General features: G+C 35.1%; 1 protein-coding gene across 4 annotated transcripts in view; it reads right to left on the reverse strand.

Annotated features, from left to right (window-relative positions):
- The window catches only part of LOC149087932 (RYamide receptor-like), a 195267-nt gene that overhangs the window by 73917 nt on the left and 94560 nt on the right, over window positions 1–26790 (reverse strand). For 3 of the 4 annotated variants that reach the window (XR_016193992.1, XM_089242737.1, XM_089242757.1), the window contains exon 1: window positions 22009–22223. The exons of the other annotated variant lie outside the window; for it this stretch is intronic. The gene's annotated coding sequence lies outside the window, so the exon portion shown is untranslated. Of the gene's footprint in view, window positions 1–22008; window positions 22224–26790 lie in introns of those variants that run through there. 4 annotated transcript variants of the gene reach the window in all.

Consider the following 26790-nt stretch of genomic DNA (forward strand, 5'->3'; position numbering starts at 1 on the left):
GCGTCATGATGGACTCTCGTCCTGAGGAACGAGGTTCGAATCCCGCTGATGGCACAGTGGTGATCGGTGAAGTTGGTTTTCTACGGTTTTCCAGCTTCGAGGGACGAATAATGTGAGCCAGTCCACCATTTGAAAAACTCTCTCCGCAGAGAGCAGGCAGGCCTACAACAGGGTACTGACAAACATGAAAATTCAAGCATTTGTCATCTTTATTTCAGAAAACGGAAGCCAGATGGCAGCATGAACACGGAACAAGCGACAATGTTTTGTTGTTTATAATAAAACTTTCCGGATACACCCATCCTTTGGGAGCGCTTCGATATCTCTCTGAGATGGGAAGCGGGGTGTGTACGGTCTTTAAAGGTCAAAGTATGCGTTATTTGTATATAATCGTTTTCGCGGCCCAGCCCAGGAGGGGAGGGGGGAGCACTCACACTTCCGACACAATTCAGTCAGTAGTAAATTGCCTGTGCCGATAGGGCTGTGTGCTCGGTTTGAATGAATGAATGAATGATGTGAGGCTATCCTGTGGTCACCAAATTCTTTTCTTTTCATCGCCAAAGTGTGATACATGGCTGTATGTAGTAGCTGTATTGGATTCGCTCCATGTGACGAGAGAAATAGAAAAGAAGAAAAATTTGTGTGTTTTTGTGTGTGAGAAAACTATTTATAGAATAATAATAGACATATATATATATATAGTGAGTGCCGCTTTAACGCATGGGCCCCGGAAAAACGAGAAGTAGATGAATTTTTCGAGAATTAGCCAGGTAGGGCCTCAGAAATATCACTTGGCCCGAGGGACCACGATGCTCTTAAGACGGCCCTGTATATAGTTTTCCTGTAAAATTTTTGAAGAAAAAAAAATGCCGCATCATGACTGCGGCTTGATGGGTTGCCATAGCTAACGTGGGTATAATTATCACGAAAAGATACGCCAAAGTGGCGGTGAACTCGATTCACATTTTTACTGCTCCTTGTACATTATACGGAAGTTGTTAAACAATGACAAAGTAGAGCGGCGAGACAGGACTTATCAGCAAGAGGCTTATGGTATTATACTGTAAAAAATGTATGTTGATATATATTATAGACAACCAGTAGCTTTTTTTTTCTATCAACCCCCCCCCCCTCCGCCGGACCATTATTGCTCACTTCGGGAAACATCTATCATCTATGAGTTATGCAGTTGGACAATAGCACAGTTACTGAGTAACATTTTCGTTGTCTACATTGACAACGAACGATGTCTAAGGTTAACGATATGCTGTGGATATCCAAACTGATTTGAAGCTTTAAAAATTTAAATTTTATATTACCACAAGAAATTAATACAAGGGTTTTTCCATTTTTTTCCCTTCAAAAAATTATAATCTTGGCTGAAGCCACCCTCCACTCCTTATGCACTCAAGTGGTAACTATATAGAAGCAACATTAAAAAAAACTCCGGATATAAAAATCAACCGCTTATAGGAATCAAAATGACTGAACGAAATGTGATTCGTATAAGCGGCGGCTACCTTACTTAATTATTTTTAAGTCTGAAAAAATTATTTGACTAAACAAACTATAACAAACTCAAAAATAGTTGGAAAAATAATGACCAGAACTAACTGTAATACTCGGCGCTGCCTTTGTTCTCTTCAATTACTGGGAGGATTGAAAAAGTGACGTTATTATTATAAAGGCATAAAACTATCTACCTGTATATTATACATATAAATAACATGTCTTGACTGACTGACGACATAACATGTCCTGACTGATTCACTGATTCATCATCGCCAAGCCAAAACCACTGAAGTTATGAATATGAAATTTGCACAGTAGTTTTCTTTCATGAAGTAAAGACCCACTGAGAAATAGTATTTTGAAATTCGATCATAAGGTGGTTCAAAGGTTACATATAGAGAAATCACGCCAAGCCGAAACAACTGGAGCAATATATTTATGGAATTCGGTCAGTTTTATTCACTCGCTAAGCAGAAGTTTTTCCATAATTCGACCCCTAAATTGGTCATGAGGGGGTTACCCTCAAACCTCAAAGATTCTATTGTTTATTGTTTTAATTTTTGATATAAATACAAGATGAAACAAAAAATCAGCCAATGGGTCTAGAGGCCCATACTGGATGATACATTGCAAATTTATAATGAATAATAAGGAACACAGTTACTTATTAGTAAACAACATCAACAAACTAAAACGGAAAAACGAAATATTAGAAAACACACACAGTTTCTCGAAAATGGGGATTCAAAAAAGAAAAAAAATCAAATGTCAAAACAAAACTTTCACACAATTTGCAGTATTTTTGGCAACAGCAAGGAGTGCAATTATATAAAATGCACATTGCATGATTTTCAGATAAGTATATGCAAATACAAATCAATGTAATGTTGCAATGCGCAAGATCAAATAAATACATAATTTAACTGATTGATAAGCATAAGGCAAATCAAAAGCAACTCTCGATATCACTGATTGAAAAAAAGATATTGCTTCATGTGTCTTTTTTGAAAGGTAATAAGTTAGTAATATTATGGATATCAGGTGGTCGAGTGGTTATAGTGACGGACTCGCGATACGAGGATCCGGGTTCGAACCCCACAGTGGTGGTCGGCTGAAGTTGGTTTTCTGTGGTTCCCAACTTCAAGGCGCAAATGCGAGCCGATCTCCCCGTTAAAAAGTCTCGCCACAGAGAGCAACAGTCCTACAACGATAAATCATTCAATCATAACACTTCACTCATAGTTAGAAAAACTGGTGGCAGATGGTAGCACTACACATAACAAGCATTACAGAGAAACAAAGGAAAAACTTCACGTCAGGTTTCACTACACGTACACGCACATTCCCGCATGTACCGATTCGTTGGGAGTTCCGCGGGCATCGGGGTGCATGTGTGGTTTAGCAGTAGTAGGTACGGCCTCCAAAAAATGGCTCGGGGATCCATGATGTTCTTAAGTCAGCCACCTCGTTGGGCAATTTGCCTGTTGTGGCGTTGTATTTGTATTTGTAGAGAGTTGCAAAATTTCGGGATGAGGTAAGTAAAATGCTTCTTCAGAAGAGTTTTGTGGATAAGTGGTAGAGAGTATACAGTCGAACCTCGTTAGTGCGTCACCCGGTTAACACGTCACTCCGCTTACCGGGTCACTTTTTGGAAGTCCCAATTGTCCTCAGGCAGGAATTGGCACAGCTATGGCTTATTCCGAGTCTTCTGGCTTAACGAGTCACTCCACTTAATAAGTCATATTTTTGCTCTCCAAGAGTGACTCATTAACGAGGTTTGACTGTATATTGTTTTTGGTCAGTAGTTTTATTTTCTAATAATAAAACTCACTAACGATGGATTTTTCAAAATCCATAGTCTAACCGGGACATAAGAAGGACGGGGTTGAAATGTTATATGGGGCAATCATCGCTGATCCCAAACCGCAGGAAGCTATAAATATGAAATTCGGACAGCGTTATATTTTATAATATATAGATTCGCCAAGACGGGATTTCTGCAAAATGCAACACCCAAGAGGTTCATGAGGGGATTCAAATGTTATTGGAAGGAATCATCGCCAAGCAATTATCAGGTTACCAAATCCCCGCGAGCGAAGCCGCGCGCGGACACAACAGCTAGTTTTATATATAAAGAAGATTGAGTGGTTCTCATTCGTGCAAGTTAGTTTCCGAACATTTCGCGAAAATAAATACAAAGATAAAACAATTAGGAAAAAAATATTAACTTTTCTTACTAATAAAATTGCAACTATTCTTCTTTCAGCAAATATTTGACACGTTACCCATTATCTTTAATTCAGTTAATGTCAGCAAAGTCAATCATCATTTCTTAGCGTAATTCCTCTCACCATTCCGATTTTTTTTTAACTATTTAACTTGCACATACTTAGTAGTATTCACACAATGATGGATGCTACTGTTGTACAGGAGAAGCGCTTAAGTAATGAAAATTACCGTACTGTCAAGATTTTTTAGCTTACCCCCCACGTTTTCTTTTACTGTATAAGTATTTTATCTCCGTTTTTTAGGATGAAGGTAATGACGTAATGACATTTTTAAGACTCAGATAATTTCTAAATTTACTGGTGGGAGACAAAAACTGCACGTGAATTTTCCTCCTCTAATGGAGTATAAAAGCCACACACACAAGTGCTCTGTTATATTTGTTCATTAAGTCCATTAAGTACGTCAAAAAATTTCTAATTAAAAGGCAACTCTTTAATCACAGGCAAACGATGTCAGGATATTTATAATCTATAATGACTCGCGAGGACCGTCTTTCATTTCGACTACAACTGTACACAGTCAAACTCGGTTATTACGACGCTGCAGCTATAACGCTAATAATAGGAGGTCCCGACTTATTTTTTATAGACAGAATGTTAATAGAACTTATTTTATATAACAGGGATGCACAAACTTTGCTATCCACCACCGGCCAGATATGCGGTGTTTTTGCAGCACGCGGGACGGAAACACACTTGTACAGTTTTACTCTACAAGTTTACAGATATAGTATAGTATAGTAGTAGATTTGGCGGCTTTTGACATTTTTTTTACTGTAATTGGCAACTTCATTTGCCGGCTTTTTTTTTTACTGTAATTGGCAACTTCATTTGCGGGCTTTTTTTTTTTACTGTAATTGGCAACTTCATTTGCCGGCTTTTATTTTACTGTAATTGGCAACTTCATTAGCCGGCTTTTTTTTACTGTAATTGGCAACTTCATTTGCCGGTTTTTGGCAATTTTTTTACTGTAATTGGCAACTTCGTTTGCCGGCTTTTGGCATTTTTTTACTGTAATTGGCAACTTCATTTGCCGGCTTTTTTTTTACTGTAATTGGCAACTTCATTTGCCGGCTTTTTTTTTACTGTAATTGGCAACTTCATTTGCCGGCTTTTGGCATTTTTTTTACCGTAATTGGCAACTTCGTTTGCCGGCTTTTGGCATTTTTTTACTGTAATTGACAACTTCATTTGCCGGCTTTTTTTTACTGTAATTGGCAACTTCATTTGCCGGCTTTTTTTTACTGTAATTGGCAACTTCATTTGCCGGCTTTTTTTTTACTGTAATTGGCAACTTCATTTGCCGGCTTTTTTTTTACTGTAATTGGCAATTTCGTTTGCCGGCTTTTGGCATTTTTTTTACCGTAATTGGCAACTTCGTTTGCCGGCTTTTGGCATTTTTTTACTGTAATTGACAACTTCATTTGCCGGCTTTTTTTTACTGTAATTGGCAACTTCATTTGCCGGCTTTTTTTTTACTGTAATTGGCAACTTCATTTGCCGGCTTTTTTTTTACTGTAATTGGCAACTTCATTTGCCGGCTTTTTTTTTACTGTAATTGGCAACTTCATTTGCCGGCTTTTTTTTTACTGTAATTGGCAACTTCATTTGCCGGCTTTTTTTTTACTGTAATTGACAACTTCATTTGCCGGCTTTTTTTTTACTGTAATTGACAACTTCATTTGCCGGCTTTTTTTTACTGTAATTGGCAACTTCATTTGCCGGCTTTTTTTTTACTGTAATTGGCAACTTCATTTGCCGGCTTTTTTTTTACTGTAATTGGCAACTGCATTTGCCGGCTTTTTTTTTACTGTAATTGGCAACTGCATTTGCCGGCTTTTTTTTTACTGTAATTGACAACTTCATTTGCCGGCTTTTTTTTTACTGTAATTGGCAACTTCGTTTGCCGGCTTTTGGCATTTTTTTTACTTTAATTGGCAACTTCACTTCTTGACAATTTTTTTGGGCTGTACTTGGCAAGTTTACGTACCTTTGAAATTTTCTTGGCTGTAATTAACAATTCTACCAGTTTTTGACAATTTTTTCAGATGTATTTGGTGACTTATCATGCCGTTAAAAATAGTTTTGACCATAAATAAAAACTTGTACTTGAAATTATTTTTGGCGATAATTGGTGATAACTGGTATAGATCGTGATTCCCCGTATTTTTATGAAGGAAATGTCAGCATTCGCATTTATCGTGTTGTGGATATTGATGTTTCCTCTGGAATATCTTTCGGGAGCAGTACGGAACCTTTTGGTGGGTGGCATCTGTCCCTCGGGCCGGAGATTGGTACCCCCTCCTTTATAACGTAGATCCCGACTAATTCCCACGAGGGAATTATGTTAAGGTATATTCGGTTATAACGTCAATTAAAACGCAACGACCTCGGATATAACAACACGTGTATTGTCGCTTTTGTTTACGTTTTTTATGGTCTTCTCGGTAAATCATCCGCGCATTGTCACAATGTGCGGACAATGTCTGTTGTTCTATTGACGCATAATTATTTGAAAACAAAAAATTATCGCATGTTTTCACTCCGCCTGGAGCTCCTTGAACCCATAGGCTGACTCATCCGTCATCTTCAAGCGAATGTCTGACGTGAGTATCATCGCTATAGCCAATCGCTGTTTTTCATCCTGCTCTTTTTTATCTATAATTAGACGTTAGGTGGCTGAAACATACCGAGCTGACTCATATCTGAACTGACATTACTCTGACCTATGAAACGCCCGCTGTGATGGACGTATTTGATTGAAACTTGGTATATCCGTTATTTGGATCATGGAGAAAAAGATAACAGAGTTGAAATAGCGTCACTTTTTCACCTGGTGGTCAAAAACCAGGGTTGGTAAAAAAACCGGTTTTTTTGAAAAAAACCAAAAAACCGGGTTTTTTTGGTTTAAACCAGGTTTTTTTGGTTTAAACCGGTTTTTTTGTTTTAAATAGAATTAACATTAAAAACAATGAAATTTCTGAAAAAACATTCAAACTTCCAATAATTAACTAAAATAAAATGTTTATTAATGTAATTAACACTATTCCCATGTTAATTAATCAATAAATATTTATTACATTTTAACAAATACCAACTTTTGCAATTTAATCATTTTTTGCTTAACTCAATGGATTACTGTGTGTTTGAAAATTCTTTTAATGTTATTATTAATCATATAATATATAAAGGTTTTTCTCCAGTTACTTTCAGTATACTTAATTAAGAAGCTATTTTGCAAAAAAGTAATAAAAATTAGGTGAATATAATGTATTTAATGAAGCATAAATAATGCAGATTAATTAGCAATGATTTACGATATACAGGGTGATTATAACTAAGGTTCTGATTTCAAAACACTGTCAAAAAAGAATGATTGTCAGAATGACTTGAAAATTGACATGAATATTCCTGAAAAAATTCAATTTTATTTGATAAAGGGGAAAAAATACTTAAAATGTAAAATTAATGACATCATCCAACATTTGGGAAATTTTCCCCCAGAATGGAAACGATAGACAGTCATGGCAGAATGATACCTTAATTATAACATTTCATGATTTCATAATTCATGGAAACATCACAAAAAGTGAAGTAATTGAACAAATAACTACAACTTACTTAAGAAATGTTAAATATGTTGTCCACCGCGTGTTCTGGCTATGAGGTTGAAAGCACAAAAATTCTTGTTCAACAACAGAATCGGAGTATGCCATGGTCATAATGTGGATGTGCTTGCAATTCAGCTTTATTAAACCACTTAATCTGACCACTGTTTATAACATTTTGAGGTACCCCCACAGCCAGAAGTTGCAAGGGTTAAGGTGCATCCTGTCAAAATGGGTCTTCAGCTGCTGCTTTGCTGGTATTGCAATGTGCATCTTGATAGAAGTTCTATCCACACACTGATGCTGTGGAAGTGCCGAAATGATGTGGTTGCACAAAATAGATTATACTGCTGGCCAAGTACAGCATCGTCTACTTGCACATTTTTCTTTTCCGAAAGAAACTTCCATTGCTTCAGGAGTATCCATGCAAATTTTCAAGTCATTCTGATCAGTACTTATTGTATAGTTTTGGAATCAAAACTTAAATTATAATCACCCTGTGTATAGCTGATTATTTTTCAGAAATTCGTTACTACTATACAGTAGAACCTTGATTAACTGGGCTTAACAGTGTGTGTGTGAAAGTATAAAAAAAACAACTATAGAATATTAAGAATGGGAGATATACAGTAGGAGATGTGCTACTTCTTATAGGAAAGAAAATGAAAATGTATGTGAGGTAATGTAACCAGGGTTGGGTTTTTGACATGACAAGCGTCAAAAACTGGTTTAAACTGTCAAAAACTGTCAAAAACCATCAAAAACCTAAATGAATGCCTTTTGATAATGTTTTGAACATAATAGGTACACAATATGATGAAAAACTTACTTTTTGGCATATTACAATGTTTTATTTTTAAACATTAATTTATTGCAATAATTAAAACAAAATATTAATTATAATTTGCAATTTTGAATTCTTCAACATAAGAGTCTAGAACATATAAAATATAATTTTATGGTTTATTTATCTAAGCTACTCATTACCTGTGTTCAATTTGTTAAGTGGATTAGAGCTGCTTATTCAAAATATGTATGATAGGGCATCAGGGTTAGGTTTTTGACCCCAGAAACTAACTCGGTATTAAAACTATCAAAATCTTACTGTCAATGATGTCAAATAGTTTTTGTTAACTTGTTAGATATGTTAAATAACAAAATACTTACTTTTATTTAGATTAAAGGGTTTTATATTCAGAATTATAAATACTGAGGGAAAATATATATTTTGATATTTTAAATTTTCTGATCTGCCAAAAATTTTATTCCATATAAAAATTCTAACGCAGCATCTGTTAATGCACTAACTAAACTCATTTATTTTCTCCTAAAAATTTCTTAGATCAAGGTGTATAAATTCACACAGCTTTAAAGAGTATTTTCAACCAAAGCAGAGCTGACAAGACTTGATACCCAAAGCATTTGTTTTGCATGTTTGAATACAGCTTCAATTGGAAAACCATTGCATTATAAATACTAGTAAATGTACCATATCATAGTGCAAAAGTAAGAATAAACCAAGTTTGACATATACAAGCTAGCATTGCCAAATTAAATGGCATTTTAGTCCTACAATTTAGTATTTTGATCGCTAGATATATTTCAATGTTATGTGCAGTAAGAGTAATTTAATAATAACAGAAATCAACATTACATACATGATGTAATAAACTTTTATAAACACTTATCTGTTGTAAAAAGAGTACAGCAGATAGTTTATATCAATGCATATATATAAGCAGTTGAAGAAATTTTAGAAGGTCAAGAATCATCTTGAATCAAAGAATGTCAAATCGTTCCACAGTTTTCCCTTCAATGTTCATGTTATGCTTTATTCAAATTTTATAAGAAAAAAAAAACATATATTGTCCAAAATAATTCTGTCGGGAGTAGAAAATTATTTTAGAATCTTATTAAATATTTATTCTTTGTATAACATAGTCACTTTAAACATTACATGCAATTAACGTGTGCATTTTCATTGGGAATTTTTATATCGAAAAGCAATATTTGAGGTTTCTGACAGTTTTTGACAAAGGTTTTTGACGGAGGGTTTTTGACGTGACAGTTTAAACCGTCAAAAACTGCCATGTGTCAAAAACCTGCCAACCCTGAATGTAACAACTAGTACACTAGTCTTTGTCCTTTAAGGACAGCTGGTGTCTTTATTGGATTATAGGACCACCTGCCCCTAGCATGATGGTGTCACTACTGTAGCTGCTTCTTTGTGAATGGAAAAAGAAACCCTGTGAGATAATACACCACTACATTTAGATGTGTGATGCAATCCTTATTCATGAATTTGCTAAAGATAGAGCATCAGAATGTAGCCAAAGGTTAGAAAATGTTGTAAGAATGAGAAATTTTGGCTTTTATATATAACTTTAAATGACTAAGATACTTCATATGAAAAATATATATATATTCTGGCCACTTTTATGAGACTTTTTGAAAAAAACCACTTATAAAATCTTATGTCCTTTAAAGATATACCATGAGAATGTACCCCAAGGATATAAAATGTGGTAAAAATGAAACATTTTGGCTAATAATGAACCAGTATGATATTTTCAAGGAAAAAAATGATATTTAGGTAACTTTTATTTGATTTTTTGAAAAAAACCGAAGTGGTTTTTTTAAAAAAACCACTTGGTTAAAACCAAGGTTTAAACCATGGTTTAAACCAACGTGGTTTAAACCAAACAACCCTGTCAAAAACTGAACTTTTTTTTATTAAATCTTTCTTTTCCACATGGTCCATATATACCCAGTTTTAATAAAAATGCTTCCACCAGAATGAGCACTACATACCCATGAGTACTGTCGGTATACTTATAACCACCCTGCATAAGTTTACGAGGTCCAATCAAAGTGCAGTAGTAGTATTTGATTGAATCTCCGATTATATATAATTTTTTTAAATAAGTCTTGAGAAATGTCAACCTCGTTTGTAACGACGAAATATTGTGGAATCACCGATGACGTTACATCCGAGTTCGGCTGCATTTCGCTAGAAGGTTTATACAAATACAAATACAACACCACAACAGGCAAAATGCCTAACGAAGTGGCTGAGAAAAGGATATTATCATCATGTTTAATCGATAGCATTACGTAAGCAAATTTTTAGCCATTTTTGACCCCCCCCCTCCCCCCCTTGTCAACAAAAGTCAGCAAAACTCTGCCCCCCCCCCTTGTCAGCAAAATTTCGTCATCAGCTCTGCCCCTCTGAATCCTAACGCATATTGGTGGGATCAGAGACGTACACAGGGGGGGGGGGGGATAGGGGGCTCCTCCCCCTCCCCCCGAGGATCAGAAATTTATTTTTTTAATTGAAATTTCGGAAGAAAATACTTTTATATGTTGTTATAATCAATTTCTGTTATTTTCAATGCTATTTGAAGGCTATGAACTCAAAATTTATCTTTAATAAATTCATTGCGACCCACCATTATATGGCATCGTATCGTATGGCATATAAATCGCATAAGGGTACTTGGCCCGTGGACAAAATATAGCCTTGGGGGGTTATCTGATGCGGCCTGCCCTCATCAAACCTAATTTTGTAAAAATTAACTAAGCGGCACATTTACAGACCGCTTAAGTGTCCCGTGGTACAATTCCAGAGCATTTAAGCGGCCCGTGGCACATTCCTAGATCACTTAGAATACCCGGGACACAGTTCCAGAACACTTAAGCGTTCCGAGAAACATTTAGAGATCCCTTGAGTGGCATGTGGCGTAGTTTTAGAGCATTTAAATGGCCCCAGAGTGCTGTTCTACATCACTCAAGTTACCCGTGGCACATTCTCAGATTATTTAAGTGATCCACGGCATATAATTACGGATCACTCGAGTGATGCGTGGCACAGTTCCAGAGCAATTAACGGCCTGGACGCATTTCCGGATTACTTGGATCCGCGAAACATTTAGAGATCACTAAAGTGGCTCTGTATCACTTATCAATAGGGGGAATGTTACTTCAAGTGCCCACAAACTATCACGTTTTGGCGCACCGTGTAAGATGCCAGTAAATAAATTTCATATTTCGATAAAGGGTGGTTGATGACGTAAGCATTTTCCAAACCTCCCTCCCCCTGTCATCAAAAGTCAGCGAATCGGAAATCCCCCCCCCTTCTCCCATCGATGCTGACATATTATTTGAATGGCCCCTAAAATGCGATTCTGAGTTTGTTAATACATTTTTTTATCAAGTATTAGCATGATTCGTATTAAATTGTGAAGACTAAGAAACGTGTATTTTAACTTCTCTGGATCGAGCAATGATGTGACTGAATTGTACTAAGCGTAAGTTCGATTTTATCAGAGCAAACTTATATCGGAATAAATTGACTAGGATTCTTGTCTGCCAATTAAGGAATTCTGAAGCAAAGAGTCAGTGAAATGTTGGAGAGCTATGAATCCGAAACTTATAGTAGTACTACGTAATTACAGTTTAGTCACTATCCCTGTGGAACAATAGTCGACATCTTTTCTTAATCAATGAAGTATTTGTTCGGCGCTGGCTCCTGTGTCACACACACACACACCCACCCGACAAGTCCTACTCTTTGGCTTCGAACTTACTTCTCTTGGTGAATGTCCCGGCATTCATTTACGTAATTGGCAATTAAACAAAGCAGTAACGATTTCTGTGACACATGTTCTGGATCTCGCTTTCTATTCTGTGACTTGTCCCGCAATCCCTAATGTAAACACGCGACGGATTTTCTGGTGGTATATATTTTACCAAGAAACACCGATATCATCTGTCTTTTGCTATTGACGCTTTCGGATTAGTCAGCCTAACCACGAAGGGAACGCTGGAGCTAATAATTTTGAGTCACTCAAATAGTAATAGACACTATCAGTTTGATTTGTTGACCCGGGAAGTGAAGTGCGATCAATGCCCATGATTTTATCGCATCAGTTGCGGTTTAAATCTCATACAGAGAGAGGGAGAGAAAGGATTCACATGTTCATTATTTTATTATATGCTCCAGAGAGAAGCAGAAATACATTTTTCATGTTCAACAGCACAACTTCCCATGTCTATAGTACTACGATGATACTACTGCAGTGGTTCTCAACCGGGGACCATATGGCCCCCTAGTGATACTGGGATACTTCAAGGGCGCCACGGAAGAAAATTTAGAAAGGGGCAATGACAGGTGGTTTGGAAGGTTGCAGCGAGCTGAGAAGAAAAATTAAGGTGTGAAGAAATGATTTTATATTAGTGACTATACACTTACAGAATCCAACAAAACCACCCTCAAAACCAGGGCCGTCTTAGGGCATGGACCCACCCTGGCCTCACAGCCTACATTTTGCAGCAGCTTCCCTATGATGGATTTTTCACAGACCCCTCCTGTATATTAAATTTATAGTGTGAAAAACAAAAAAATGATGAAAACCATATCAGGCTCCGGCTCTGTCAGTCCCCTTCTTGTGAGGGGTCATGCCAGAGCCGTCCTTTCAACTTTTTCCAGGAAGGGGGGGGGGGCAAAGCACATGTACTCAATGTATGTATATATATATTTGTATATATATATATACCATTTTTAATGTATTTTCGATATGTAATGTATTTTCCTTATGATATTTTGTTATAGTATAATAAATTTTGAAAATAAGTAGGAAATACATAGGTTGTTTATTTCCGACTAAGTATGCGACTACCATTGCATCACTCTGCCTAGAGGGTCCCATGATGTTGAGACGGTCCTAAATAGAACTCGGATTAGCACGGGCAGCACAATAAATTTTAGGACAGTGGTCTGGAGGCCAATCTTATTTGCAAAATTTTCATTCAGTATAAATTCACTGAATAAATCAATGCAATAAGTATGTATAAAGGATCTTGCTTTTAGATAAGGGTCGAAGACTCTGGGTAAGACAGGGAAGCCACGAGAAAAAAAAATGCTTCAAAGGGGGCCACGGGCAAAAAAGGTTAAGAAACGCTGTACTTCTGTACTACGATGATAATACTATGATATATACATCATACTCTAACTGCGTAAAACGTATTATTAAAGTCATACTCTTACAACATGTAAAGGTATCCCTTTCCCTAGCAAGGAAAGGGTCCCAAGGTGACATCTTATCGCCACTAATCTAAATCATTTGAATATGCACAAAAATATAAAAAAATCCGGCGGAACTATTACGTGTTACTCAAAAAAAGGTAAATATCAATATTCTGAACGCCAATTCACAGCCCAAGAATAAATTTAAAAAATCCTACAACCCTAGAGTGTTAGAGTGACGTCATTCAATCAACACTTGATCAAGTACCACGCAGACATAGAAAAATTAGAAATAACTAATTTCTAAAAACATAGAAGCTGGAGGAAAGGAAGTGAAAATATGTTTTTTTAAATGTCGCCAAGATGCGCGATAGGTGCTGAGTAGCCAATGGTTAACATTTTTTATGGCTTTAATGATTGCATTCCGCCGCTAATTTTTTTTTTTAATGTGTTTCTGGATGAGATTAATGTCCTTACATTTTTTTTCATATTTTTTTGGGGCGACACCTTGGGACCCTTTCATTTTTTGTTAGAAGGGGGTGCTTAACACCTGACGAACGAAGCTACTCCAAAGGGCGCGGTAGCCCAGATCGATAAGCTACTCGTTTATAGTACCATAGGTTGGTCAGAGTTGTTGAGATTTCGATGCAACATTCGTCCTTGTTAGAATCTTTCCTGACGCGGAGGTGCAATAGGAGTGACCACAAGATGACCACTTCACTGCACATGCTCTCCGCTATCTATACAAAGGTTTTTAACAGCTGGTTGATGCGAAGATATATTTAGGAAAGAGAGAAAAACTAACCCTGCGGGGAATCGAACCCACATCCTTTCACTTTCCGGGGAAACGCCCTAGACCAATGTTTCCCGAAGTTAGCAATATCACCCCCCTGGTGGGCTATAGAATTGTCCAGGGGGACGATAGAAGCTACGGGTATAATATAGGATCCATTGGGCTAGAGAAAATAATTTCTGAAGAAGGGGGCGTTGGGACAAAAAAGGTTGGGAAACTATACCCTAGACCTTTGTATGGATAGCGGAGATTGACGTCATCCTATGATAAGTTGCCATCTGGTGGCACCGTCAGCAATTGTGAGCTTTGTCCTGAGTTAGGTCCGACCGTCCCTGTACGGTCCCGTTCCGTGCACACGAGCTCCAAGGAAAAGATTGAGATATTCGTTGCCTCTGTAGTCTAGGGCGTTCACGTGGGAAGTGAAATGACGTGGGTTCGATTCTCCGCAGGGGCAGTTGAATTTTCTCTCTTTGCTGAATATATCTTCGAATCAGCCAGCTGTTAAAAACCTTTGTACAATTCTTTTAGTCTGAAGAAAATGAAAAGTCTCTCGCCACAGAGAGCAAAACCCTGCAATTAATTAATCATTACAATTCTTATCATGGTTAAAAAACTTGACGGCAGATGGCAGCACTCACACATATCAAGCATTACACACAGAAACAAACTTCAATTAATTCTGGAATTGTTTTCTTTATTAATTATTATTTCTTTCATTAATTCCGGAATTATCTGTTTCATTTATTTGAGTAATGAAATGATCTCTTTTATTAAAACTAGAATTTTTCTTTCATTAATTCTGCAATTATATCTTTCATCAATGCTGAGTTATCTCCTCCATCAATTCTGGGATCGTCTTTCATTAATGCTGGAATTACCACTTTCATTAATGCTGGAATTACCACTTTCATTAATGCTGGAATTACCACTTTCATTAATGCTGGAATTACCACTTTCATTAATGCTGGAATTACCACTTTCATTAATTTTGGAATTATCACTTTCATGAATGCTGTCATCTCTTCTCTCTCTTTTCTCCGAGGAATAAATCTCTTCCATTAATTCTAGAATTTTTCTTTCATTAATGCTGGAATTATCTTTCATAAATGCTTGAATTATCTTACATTAATGCTGGAATTATCTTTCATTAATGCTGGAATTATCTTTCATTAATGCTGGAATTGTCTCTTTCATTAATGCTGGAATTGTCTCATCGATGCCGAAATTATTTCTTTCATTTATTGTTTGACTCCTATTTATAACAGGGGAATTTTGTGTTTTCACCGAGTCACGTGATCTTCCGAAGAATGATGTTGCGGACAACGTTCTCAGCACTGCCAAGGCGAAGACCGCTGACGTCATGCTCCCTTCAGAAATATAAGCTCGATGGTTCCATCGTTTAGTTTCCGTCATTTCTTCCTCACGCGGGGAAGGAAAAAAAATCTATTATTTATAGGGATAACAGATTCTCCTGGATTCGTGAAGAAACATAATATCTATTGACATACATAATAGGTAATAGATGTAGTCTCATCACGCTCCTAGACGGAGTTCATCGGGAAAACGTGAATGTACTTCTATATCGTATACGTTAACGTCAGAGAGACAAAAGACAGAAATCAATGTTTTTCGATGGCTCACCATATTCAGAAAGATCTACTTACTTGATTTTTAAATTACAAATAAAGATGGCGCAGTCGTATGTGAATTAAAATTAACTTTAGCAAGAGATAATGTCCGAGGTCTCAACAAGAGAGGAACTTATTTTTAAAAGGGAACATTTCCAGTTTTTTTTTTCGAAATGCACTTGTTAACGGTTTCTGAATCTTTGGGATGAGCTCTGCGGATTTTGCAACACGGTTTATTCAAACGGGAACGTTTTTAGTAGAAATCGCTATGTAAAGTTGGTCGTTTCAATCGAAAGGGAGCAGCAGCATATCCACCTTGTTCATTCACTTCGGTATTTTTCATTCAAAAGGGAAAATCGGTTTACCTACGGCGTCGAGGGATTTTTTTCGAAACGGCACATTTTTCAGATGCGTGAAAAATTCGTGATTTACAGAAGGACCTCTCGATAACGGACACACACCCCGGGACCGAAAACTTTGTCCACTAACGAGGAGTGTACGTTAATGGATAGTAAAATGCATTGAGTCCCGTAGGTGTAGTTAAAAAAAATGTGCCCTTTAGGGGAGTGTTTGTTACAGGAGGTTCCGCTATTGAACGATCGTGTTTTTATGTTACTCATCAGAGAGTAGTATGGGTACCTTCCATGGCTAAGTGAAACCATCTACTTCACCGCACACCAGATCCGGTCATATATTGCCATATGACAATTTCCAATCTGTAGAGTTGGGTGGGAAATGAAGGTGCAATGTACCGGTGGTTATCCGAGAATCGGTAATAACTTGATTCTGATGTTCTTTGCCTGGATTCAAACCCGAGGACCTTGATAGTAACCTTCATAGTCGAAGAGGAGCATCTTACCACTGCGCCACTCGGGCGACACAGTGAAACTATCTGGAATCAACAGGTGGCGTAGAAATGTTCAATTTTTTAGACGGGCCAGCTCCAACTGTAATCTAAAGGCAAAAGATTCACTAATATTCTTTCAGAACGGAACATTTCCAAAATATGAATATAAATAACTCTCTTGAATGTTGATCAAGAAACATAATATTCAAATACTCCCGTACACTTGTGTTGGATTATTTTTCTACTTTTTTAAAGCAGCCCCACTCCAGGAAAGAAAGTCATTTTACTTCTACTGTAAATTTAGTAATTGTAGAAATGTTCCCTTTTGGAAATACGCTCCTCAAGTAGTGGCGTGGTGGTAAGATGCTCATCCACCGCAGTCAAGGTTGCTGTCACGGGTTCGAACCCGAAGGAGGATATAAATAAGATATTTTCCCTAACGAACTTGAGGCGACCACCAATGGATGTGCCTTCATTTCGAACCCATCTCATTAATTGCGATATGGCCAGAGTTATTGTTTGGTGAAGTAGTATATCGACATTTAAAATATTGATATTGCACATCTGAAACGACTGTATTGCTTCAGGTTTAAAGAAAATGAATCAGTATAAAAGAAAAATCAAGTTGTTTTTTTTATAATTTTAGCATTGAATAAAATTTGAAATCAGATTACACTGAATCTATATATCAGAGATTCCCAAGTATTAAACGTTCACGGCACACCTTTTTGATCGCGAAACGATTGAAAATCTCCTGATACGAAATATTTCGTGGCACCTTAGGCCACTGCGCACACCCTTTAGGAATGATTTCACTAATTATAATTATAACATACCAGCATTTAAACTACGATGATTGATAATTTACTTTTTATTTCTATATCTTTTTCAATAAATTCAATAAGTTTGTGATTTTTCACTAATTCCATTGTATTAGGTTTTAGTGACCAACAAGAAAAATTTACAATAAAAATGACAATATTAATTTACTGTCGATATTGAAGTGTAAAAAAGTTATGATAATTCAACAATAAAATTATTCTAAATAAATAATGAATATTTACAAAAAAAATGGAATCAGTGTTATAAATACACTGCTCAAAACAATTAGGGGAGCACATGGTTTTAACAAAATTACGCAAAGATGTACACCGATAAGTAACATAAAATGAATCATCCATAATTTAAAGCCTAGCAGGAAACGGAAGAAGAAAACTTCATATGCAAATCAAAGTTCATGACGTCAAAAACCAGAAAAAGGAGATAAGGGCAGACATCGGGATGTTGCAGAAACGTCTGTTTTACTGCCGTAACTGTGAAATTCGATTGCGCAGTATTTTTTTTTTTGAGACAAGGTGACTTGAGGATGTCTCAACAACGTGATTTACTGGAATCCATGGCATGGCATGTTATAGGCAGACTGGAATCCGGGCAAACACAACGTAGTGTCGTGGACGCTGTCGCCAGAAGTGTTGTTGCAAGGCTGTGGAATCGATTCCAAGAAACAGGAAATGTTAGACGTCGACCAGGGCAAGGTCGGCCACGCGCCAATACAGCAACTGATGACCGGTATATACGGTTAACAGCCCGTCGAAACAGAACAGAGAATGCTACGCAGCTCCAAAGACGGTTGCTCTTGGCAACAGGACGAAGGGTGTCCAGCCAAACAGTACGTAATCGGCTTCATGAGTTAGGGTTCTATGCACGTAGGCCAATGGTCTGCATTCCGTTGACCCCACGCCACCGTGCGGCCCGAAGAAGATGGGCTGCTGATCATCGAGATTGGGAGCAACATGATTGGAGCCAAGTGCTGTTTACAGACGAGTCCCGATTCAGTCTGGAGTGTGACACCCGACGTGTTCTGGTATGGAGGGACAGGGGCACTCGAAATAACCCCGCATTCGTTCGTGCAAGGTCACAATACAGACGAGCTGGTTGGATGGTATGGGGTGGAATCAGCATAGGCGGACGTACGGACCTGCATATCATTCGGAATGACACTTTGACGGCCCGAAGGTATGCAGACGAGAAACTGCGACCTCATGTCATCCCTTAAGCTGGAGCCATTGGAGATTCCTTTGTTTTCCAGGATGATAATGCCCGACCGCATAGAGCTCGTCTGGTGGAGAACATGCTTGAAGCTGAAACAATACAGCGTATGGAATGGCCAGCGTGCTCTCCTGACCTGAATCCTGTCACGACGTCCGGTGACGACGCATTGCTGCGCGACCAAGGCCGCCTGTTACTGTCCGAGACTTGCAGATTGCACTTCTTGAGGAGTGGAACACTATTCCCCAAAGTCTGATCGATAACCTCATCGCATCCATGGCAAACAGGTGTGCAGCAGTCTTAGCTGTTCGAGGAGACCACACGCCCTATTAAAACTCGTGCATCATGTCTAAACAGTACTTTTTTTTATCGTTTACATGTAACCAAATTGTTGCCCTAAATCATCTTTTCATGTTTTTTCCATATTTTCAAAGAATTAAAGCTTAATTCCAAATTTTTTTACGTCTTTTTTCTGTAATGCGCATTGATACGCGTGTACTATCCATTGTATGCCAATACGTGGCTGTCTCGCACGGTTTTCTTCACTTTTTTGCTTGCTCCCCTAATTGTTTTGAGCAGTGTATTATAAAAAAAATCAAGATGTAATTATAATAACTATATGAAATTACAGGGGATGTGAAATTATTCAAGAAATTTTGTTTTACCATTCTAAAATAAAATTATGCAACAGCTCATGAACTTATTTCAAGGAAATTATTCAAATTCGATTAACTGTATATTTTTAATTGATATGAAAGTAAAATGAAATGATATTTTATAATAAATAAATACACTAATATTAAAAAAAAATTTCTCAAAAACCAGCAGCATTAGGGTTTTCAATTCAAAATTGATGTAATTAGCCAATTTTTCAATTTATCGGAAAGGGAATAATATTTGACTTCAATTCGTCCATTGGAAACCAACTAAGAGAAACGATATTTTGAACATTTCTAAGCGGAACATAAATATTTTAATAGTAAAAAAAACCATAATTGATGCAAAATTCTCGCCATTTTAAGTTTTATATTTGATATGCAAGCATTAAAAAAACAGTATTTGAAATAGAATCGTTCTGAATATAACGATGTCGCTTCGCCTCAATAAAAAATTCGCTATAGAGAAAATAATTTTCAATGTAAATTAAAGAAAATGAAATAATTTATGAATGCCGATTAAATTAAGCCTTTCAGTAAAATTAACTTGACACATAAAAAATCGTTGTTATTGAGACATAATTCTTTTTAAAAGGTCTATAATTCAATAATCAATATAAAAGTAGAAGAAAGTAAAAATTGTTGATAAGAGTCATCAAACTCACCGTTCGATAAATAAGTTTTAATTTTTATTTTTCACTTATAACATCACATAACACATCGTAAAACTAGTATATAATTCAGTACTTTTTTTGGAAAAAGTTTTTAAATCAATTTTCTGCTTCAGAATTTTCCAGCAGTCCGCAATTCCTTCGAAAAAAATGCTAATTTCTGTCCCCAATCATAATTATTTAAATAAAAATAAAATCAATATTATAAAATTGTAAAAAAAATCAAAATATAAAAATTATAATTCAATTATGAAAAAATACGGTATATTCAATTATGAAAAAATACAGTATATTCAATTATGAAAAAATACAGTATATTCAATTATAAAAATTAAATTATGTGAAAATATATTTAATTATTCAAATGAAATTATGAATTTTTTATAATTTTAGAATCAATATTGTATAAAAAATTCTTAAAAAACGTATCGGGAGTAAATTTTCGAGATTATTATATTTGAACTTTTTTTTTTTCAGAAATCATAATATTAAATTAGTAGAATAAAAATATATATAAAAATAAATATTTAAATAGAAAGGTGCAAAAAAATCAACGTATAATTAACATATTAAATTAAACTTAATTCAGATTCTTGTAAATGCAATATTTAAGTTCATTTAGTTCATCATTATCTGTTCATGATAAACGGTATATTAGACATTTAAAAGGAGAACTGAAAACATTTTGTAGAAGAAAAAAAAACCACATGAATTTCACGAATTTCAAAATTTTATATTTTATATTAAATATAGAAGTATTTAAAAAAAACAATATTTTAAATACTTAAATACATTCGGTCTGAGCATTTCATGTGCAGACCGCCCAAATGATTTCACTTCGCCCAAACAAAATATTCACTGTAAAAAAAATCATTATACAGAAATAATTTTTGATGACATTGCATTTTAAAAATTTTGAACACTACAGTGAATTTACCGTTACTTTTTAAATTTTTTGAACTGAATTTTGAGACGTAAATTACACCAAAAGACGAAAACCGGGAATGTTAAAAGTTAATTGTAATTCAATAACCAATATAAAACTAGAAGAAAGTTGAAATTGTAAATGAAGTTCATCAAACTCGCCGTTCGAAGATCCTCAATAATTTTTTTTTAGTACAACATTACGGATATTAAAAAAAAAAAATTTCGTATGTTTTGGAAAAAGTTAATTTAAATAACTTTAAAAGTTAATTTATTCCAGTTACGGATTATTTAAAAAACATTATTTAAAAAATGTATTATTTAAAAAATTATAATTGATTTATATGAAATACCGTATATGTGTTTGTGTGTGTGTGTGTAATTATTCAGATGACATTACCGGAAAATTTTCCTAGTTATCGAAATAAAATTATATAACAACTCTGACATAAAATTACTGAGAGTAATTTTTTGAAAAATTATTAAAATGAAACATTATAAAATCAGTAACTAAATTACATAAAAAGAAATATTTATATCGAAAAATTTATTCATAAACCAAAATACTAACATATTAAATTCAAAATTGATGTAAATAATCTGGTAAATGAAATATTTGATTTTATTTAGTTTAATGATGCCAGCTAATAAACAATATTTTAAATATTTCTAATCAGAACTAGAAATTTTATTCAAAATAAAACATAGAATTTCCAAAATTTTATTTCCGTTATATACACATTTATTTCAAAACAGTCGGTGTGAATATCACGATGTCACTTTGCCCTAATAAAAAAATCACTATAGAGAAATACCTTCCAGTATGGATATTCTTTATTAAATTCAAAATGAAATAATTTTAATGTAAATTAAATTGGAGGCTTATACAAATTATCTTTACGTATAAAAAATCGTTGCATGAAGACATAATTAATTTTAAGAGTTCTATAATTCAATAACAGATGTAAAAGTAAGTGAAAATTGTAAATAAGACTCATCAAACTCACCATTCGAAAATCCTCTCAGTAATTATTTTTCAGTCTAACATCACATAACACATACAAATAAAAACAAGTAATACTGTATTATTTTAATGAAGTTTGTAAATGGAATTTATATAAATAGTCTCTTTCCGAATCTTTCATTAGTCCGTTTTTTCCGGATGAAAAAAAGATAATCATTCGATTCCTGTTCCGTCGGATACACGTAAATGGGAGAAGAGTTCCCCAGAAAGAACAGAACTAAAGTGTGAATGCATGTGACAGGACATACTGAGGAAATTCCGGAACTTGGCGGTAGCCAATCGACGCGCTAGATGCGTGGTAGTTCTGGAAAAGCTTTTTCGCGCATGACAAACAAAAACGAAAAAAAAAACAATAATAATAATACCAGAAGACACGAAAAAAACAAAATTCATATAAAAAATGAATCACAAATATCTATTGAAATGAACCAAAAAAATATGACTTTTATATTATTTCCGTTTTGTTCGAAATTTTTATTCATTTTAAGCGTAGGTTGATGAAAAAAAATTAATATACTATGATTTAACGAGGAAAATCATTGAATTATATGTCTTCGAGGACGTAATCAAGGGTCATTATGTATGTTTAAAAAAAATTATTAGCTATTTTCTTATATTGTGGAGGAAAATATTGACATTTCGAGTCAAAGTATAAAATATTAATCGCATTATACAGTAGTTGATTTCTCCTTGACACATCAAATTTGTTTGTTAACATGTGATTACAAGTATTGATCATTATGTAAATGTAAAAATATAAAAAAATTGCTTTTGAAATAATATTTTTTTAAATTGTTCCTTGATCGATAAAAGTGCAATATTTCCGTCTTTGTCAATCACTTTAAAAAAAATTGTTTCTTTGAATCGAATGACTATTATGATGGAAAATGAAGTAGCTAATATTCTACTTGAGATTTGTTTTTAGATTAGATCGATTTGTGTTAGGACGGTCTTTCCGGGAAAATATCGTGTTTATATAGCCTTACAACGTGATATTCTATTTTATTGATTAAAATGTGCGGAAAAAAAGTCGCTTATAAAGAAAAATTAAGTTCTCTCTTTATCCATATGTGAATGATCGAATTTCCAATAGAGAAATAGTGTATTTGAAATCAATAATTATTGCATCTTCTGGGAAAAGATAGCTAGTTTTCATTTCCATTTTCAGTTATATATATATGTTTTTGATGATGCAGTTTTTGTACTTGAGAAGACACTGGCATATGGAAGTGTTTGAATAGCCGTTCTGAATAAGTTTTTAACTACCCTTCCAATACGTGATCAAAGTGGATAATTTTTGTATATATGTTAGGGTAAATGTGATAAATCCGTGATTATATCCATAATCGCCGGTTATTATGCGTAATCACCAATCGTCTAGTTAGGTCTGATAATTTTTTTTCACATTTGTCTCTGTTACCGGTGATTACGCATAGCTCCTGAATGAAGTTGGTAAGCCTGATAAATATAAAAGAAATCATATTAGAATATCACTTAAATTTAAAAACAAATCAGTATCTTCCATACGTGATGAGATTGCCATAAAAATTAGATTAAATTAAAATGAATATTATAAGGAAGAAAACATATAAATTGCTATCAGCCTATAGTTAGTTTCTTCACATTTATCAGCAATTTTAAACATAAGCAACATTACCAGTAGAATCCAACATTCTAGAGTAGGTCTCAGCAAAATGTGTGATAAATTTATGTAATTGATTGACGATTTATCATATTTACTAATATGAGCTGGGGTTTATACATCACCGGTAAATGCGGTAAATTCGCTAAATTTATCAAATTTACCAAACTCAACAAACTTTTCATTATGTATAATCGACAGATTTATCACATTTCTCGTAACATTTGTCACTTAAATAATACAGAAATTAAGACAGAATTATAATTGAGAAGTGAAAAAAAATCGGACATTAATTTAGTATTTTTTCTTTTTAATTAATGTAACTTTTCAGTCAATTAACTTCTTAAAAATTATTAACTTTTCTATTACAACAAATGTATGAGGCTTTTCGAATAGACGTCATAATCATCATCAGCATCACTTTGAGGTGATGGATGATCAAGCACAGGATGATCCCCATAGAAATCAATGTTAAAATTGCCGATTTTAGCGTAAAAATGCGGGAATTTGGTGGGATTTTCCGCCACATCAATGATTTTAAAAATTGAATTGAATTCTGGATTTTCGAAATATTGAGTTCGCGTAGAGATACGAAGCCCAGAAAATTAAGTACAAAATAATTGGCCAGACTTACTTTTGAGTTGGATATTCATGCAATAACACTGATTTCAACTTTTTATTTATATCTCTTCAAGTACGAAAATGAAAATTAATGTCTCCGCATTGTCTTATAATATCCAACTGCATCTCAATACATATAGTTTAGGATGTTAATTATGGCCCCATAAATTACATTCAAGGAATTCCGCAGCTTTATTCAAGCATTTTTTGAAGCAAAAACAGGCAGATCAATAATTTGAACTTCAAGAAAATTTTCGAAGTATCTAGAGCCCATCACAAAGAAAAAAAAGAAAGATTCATTTTTACGTTTCTTTAATTTATATTTGTTTCTTTCATGAGTCGAGTAGGAAGTCGCCATATTGGTTACCTTGTATTGTCCCTCAAGAAAGAGGGAAATATCACGTGATCCAAAAAGCCTCATTTACGTCATTCAAATATTAGTATTTATGCTTATACGGGAGGGAAGGGGGAATTCCTATGCCATGTGACGAATAAAAAAATTAAAAAGAACATTTTCTTCTCCGCAAAAACATATTTTCATACGTCTCCAATCTCATTAAGTTCTTTCAAACATAATAACGACAACGATGTTAAAAAAAGGATCGCTGATTAAAAAGTTTTTACCTTCGCTTCTATACTTTGATAAATATATTAAAGCAGTGGTTAACAAATATTTTGAAGCACGACCCCACTTTGGACCGAAAAAAAATGTTTTCGGTGATCCTCTTGCTGACCATATGTCCATATTCATTCAATATTTTTGCCACATTCATTACGATTTTTTTCTAATAAATATGCTGCCCCGTAATAGCACTAGCCGCTGTGGTGGTCGAGTGGTTATAGTGACGGACTCGTGATGCGATTATCCGGGTTCGAACCCCACAGTGGTGGTCGGCTGAAGTTGGTTTTCTGTGGTTCCCAACTTCAAGGCACGAATGCGAGCCGATCTCCGCGTTAAAAAGTCTCGCCACAGAGAGCAACAGGCCTACAACGTCACAAATATTCAATCATTACACTTCGCTCACAATTTAAAGTATAGATGGCAGCACTGAAATATAATACACAACACTAGCTACACACACTCAGACTGTTAGGTGCACTCACTTTGTTCCAGACTCTGCCACGAAGCTGGACTGGAAGAGATCTCGGCAACGGGATAAGTCCGGTGGCAGAGACCCTGGTGTTCATTCATTGCCCCGTAAGCACTTTTCGGAACGTTTGTTTCGGTTTTAACTAGGCGATAATGACTTTTAACGATATTAATTTTTTATTTTTTTGTAATGTTATGTAAATACTATCTATAATACCCGGTGCTGCCCGGGTTTTCTTCATTTACTCGGAGGATTTAAAAAGTGACAAACCATTATACCGGAATAAACTATTATACATAACACTGGCAGCATTAAAGAAGTGACAAACCATTGTAAAGGCATAATGCATGTCTGAAACGAATTTGCTATGGAACCACGATAATCAAAGTAAACATTCCGAAAGTGATTGTTGAGTCCCAGGAGCCATTATTGCCCGACGGTTTTTCACCAATTTCGGGCATTTGCCCTGCTCTGACTCTTTTAAAGTAGTCTATCGTTTAAGTCGGGCCACGTTTGGTATGTATACTATATATATATACGCTAAATTTTTCGAAGATCGATCTAGTTCATAGTTTCTCTTACTTTTTTGTACCATCGCCCCCTTCTTCAGAAATTTTTTCCTTCCATCACCCCCCAACGCAATCTAACCCATAGGATCCTATGTTATTCCTGTAGCTTCTACCCCCACCCCGGAACATTCCATCGCCCCCAAGGGGGTGTTAACGCCCACGTTGGGAATCACTGATCTAATCGGTCTAAATTGAAACTAGAGAAAATTTAGAGAAAATACATACAGAGAGACAGCCGACACAGAAAATCAATTTTGTATATTTTTATTTATTTTATTTCTTGACGCACTTAGTGCTCCTTATGTAAGATGGAAGTGTAGCGCGCGAGGTGTATGCTCTCTCTCCTGATTTCCATGTGCAGGGTGATTAAGAAAGAATCATCCGATTTCAAAAGGATTTTACACTTGAAATCGATCATTAATAATTTTTTTATAAAACGTAGACATTTTCCTCCATAAATCCACATATATTACTAACAATTCTGTGTTTTTAATTTTCCAAGAAATTTAAAATTTCGAAATCGGGTGATTCTCTCTGAGTTGCCCTGTATAAGCAAGTATTTACGTGATACACTGTATATTGATTATTGTACGAGTAGACGTTGAAAAAATTGCATTCTATGGCAAGAAAATTGCGAAATGAAAAAGGATTTCTTATTTGGACGTTTTTATTTTGGAGAATCTCTCAGCCACACTTTGGGAATGAGTGAATTAAAGACTACATATGAAATAAATTCTTGGAATGAACATTGAAAATGTTTTCTTACCATAACTTGTCAACAGTCGGAGGCACTTTATAAAGCAACAAGTTGGTTAAAACACAGCGTTCTATGATATTCCTAG

This window comes from Pholcus phalangioides, unplaced genomic scaffold (assembly GCF_987345545.1).
Source record: "Pholcus phalangioides strain wild (caught in Gottingen) unplaced genomic scaffold, Ppha-v1.0 ptg000003l_1, whole genome shotgun sequence".
Lineage (NCBI taxonomy): Eukaryota > Metazoa > Arthropoda > Arachnida > Araneae > Pholcidae > Pholcus > Pholcus phalangioides.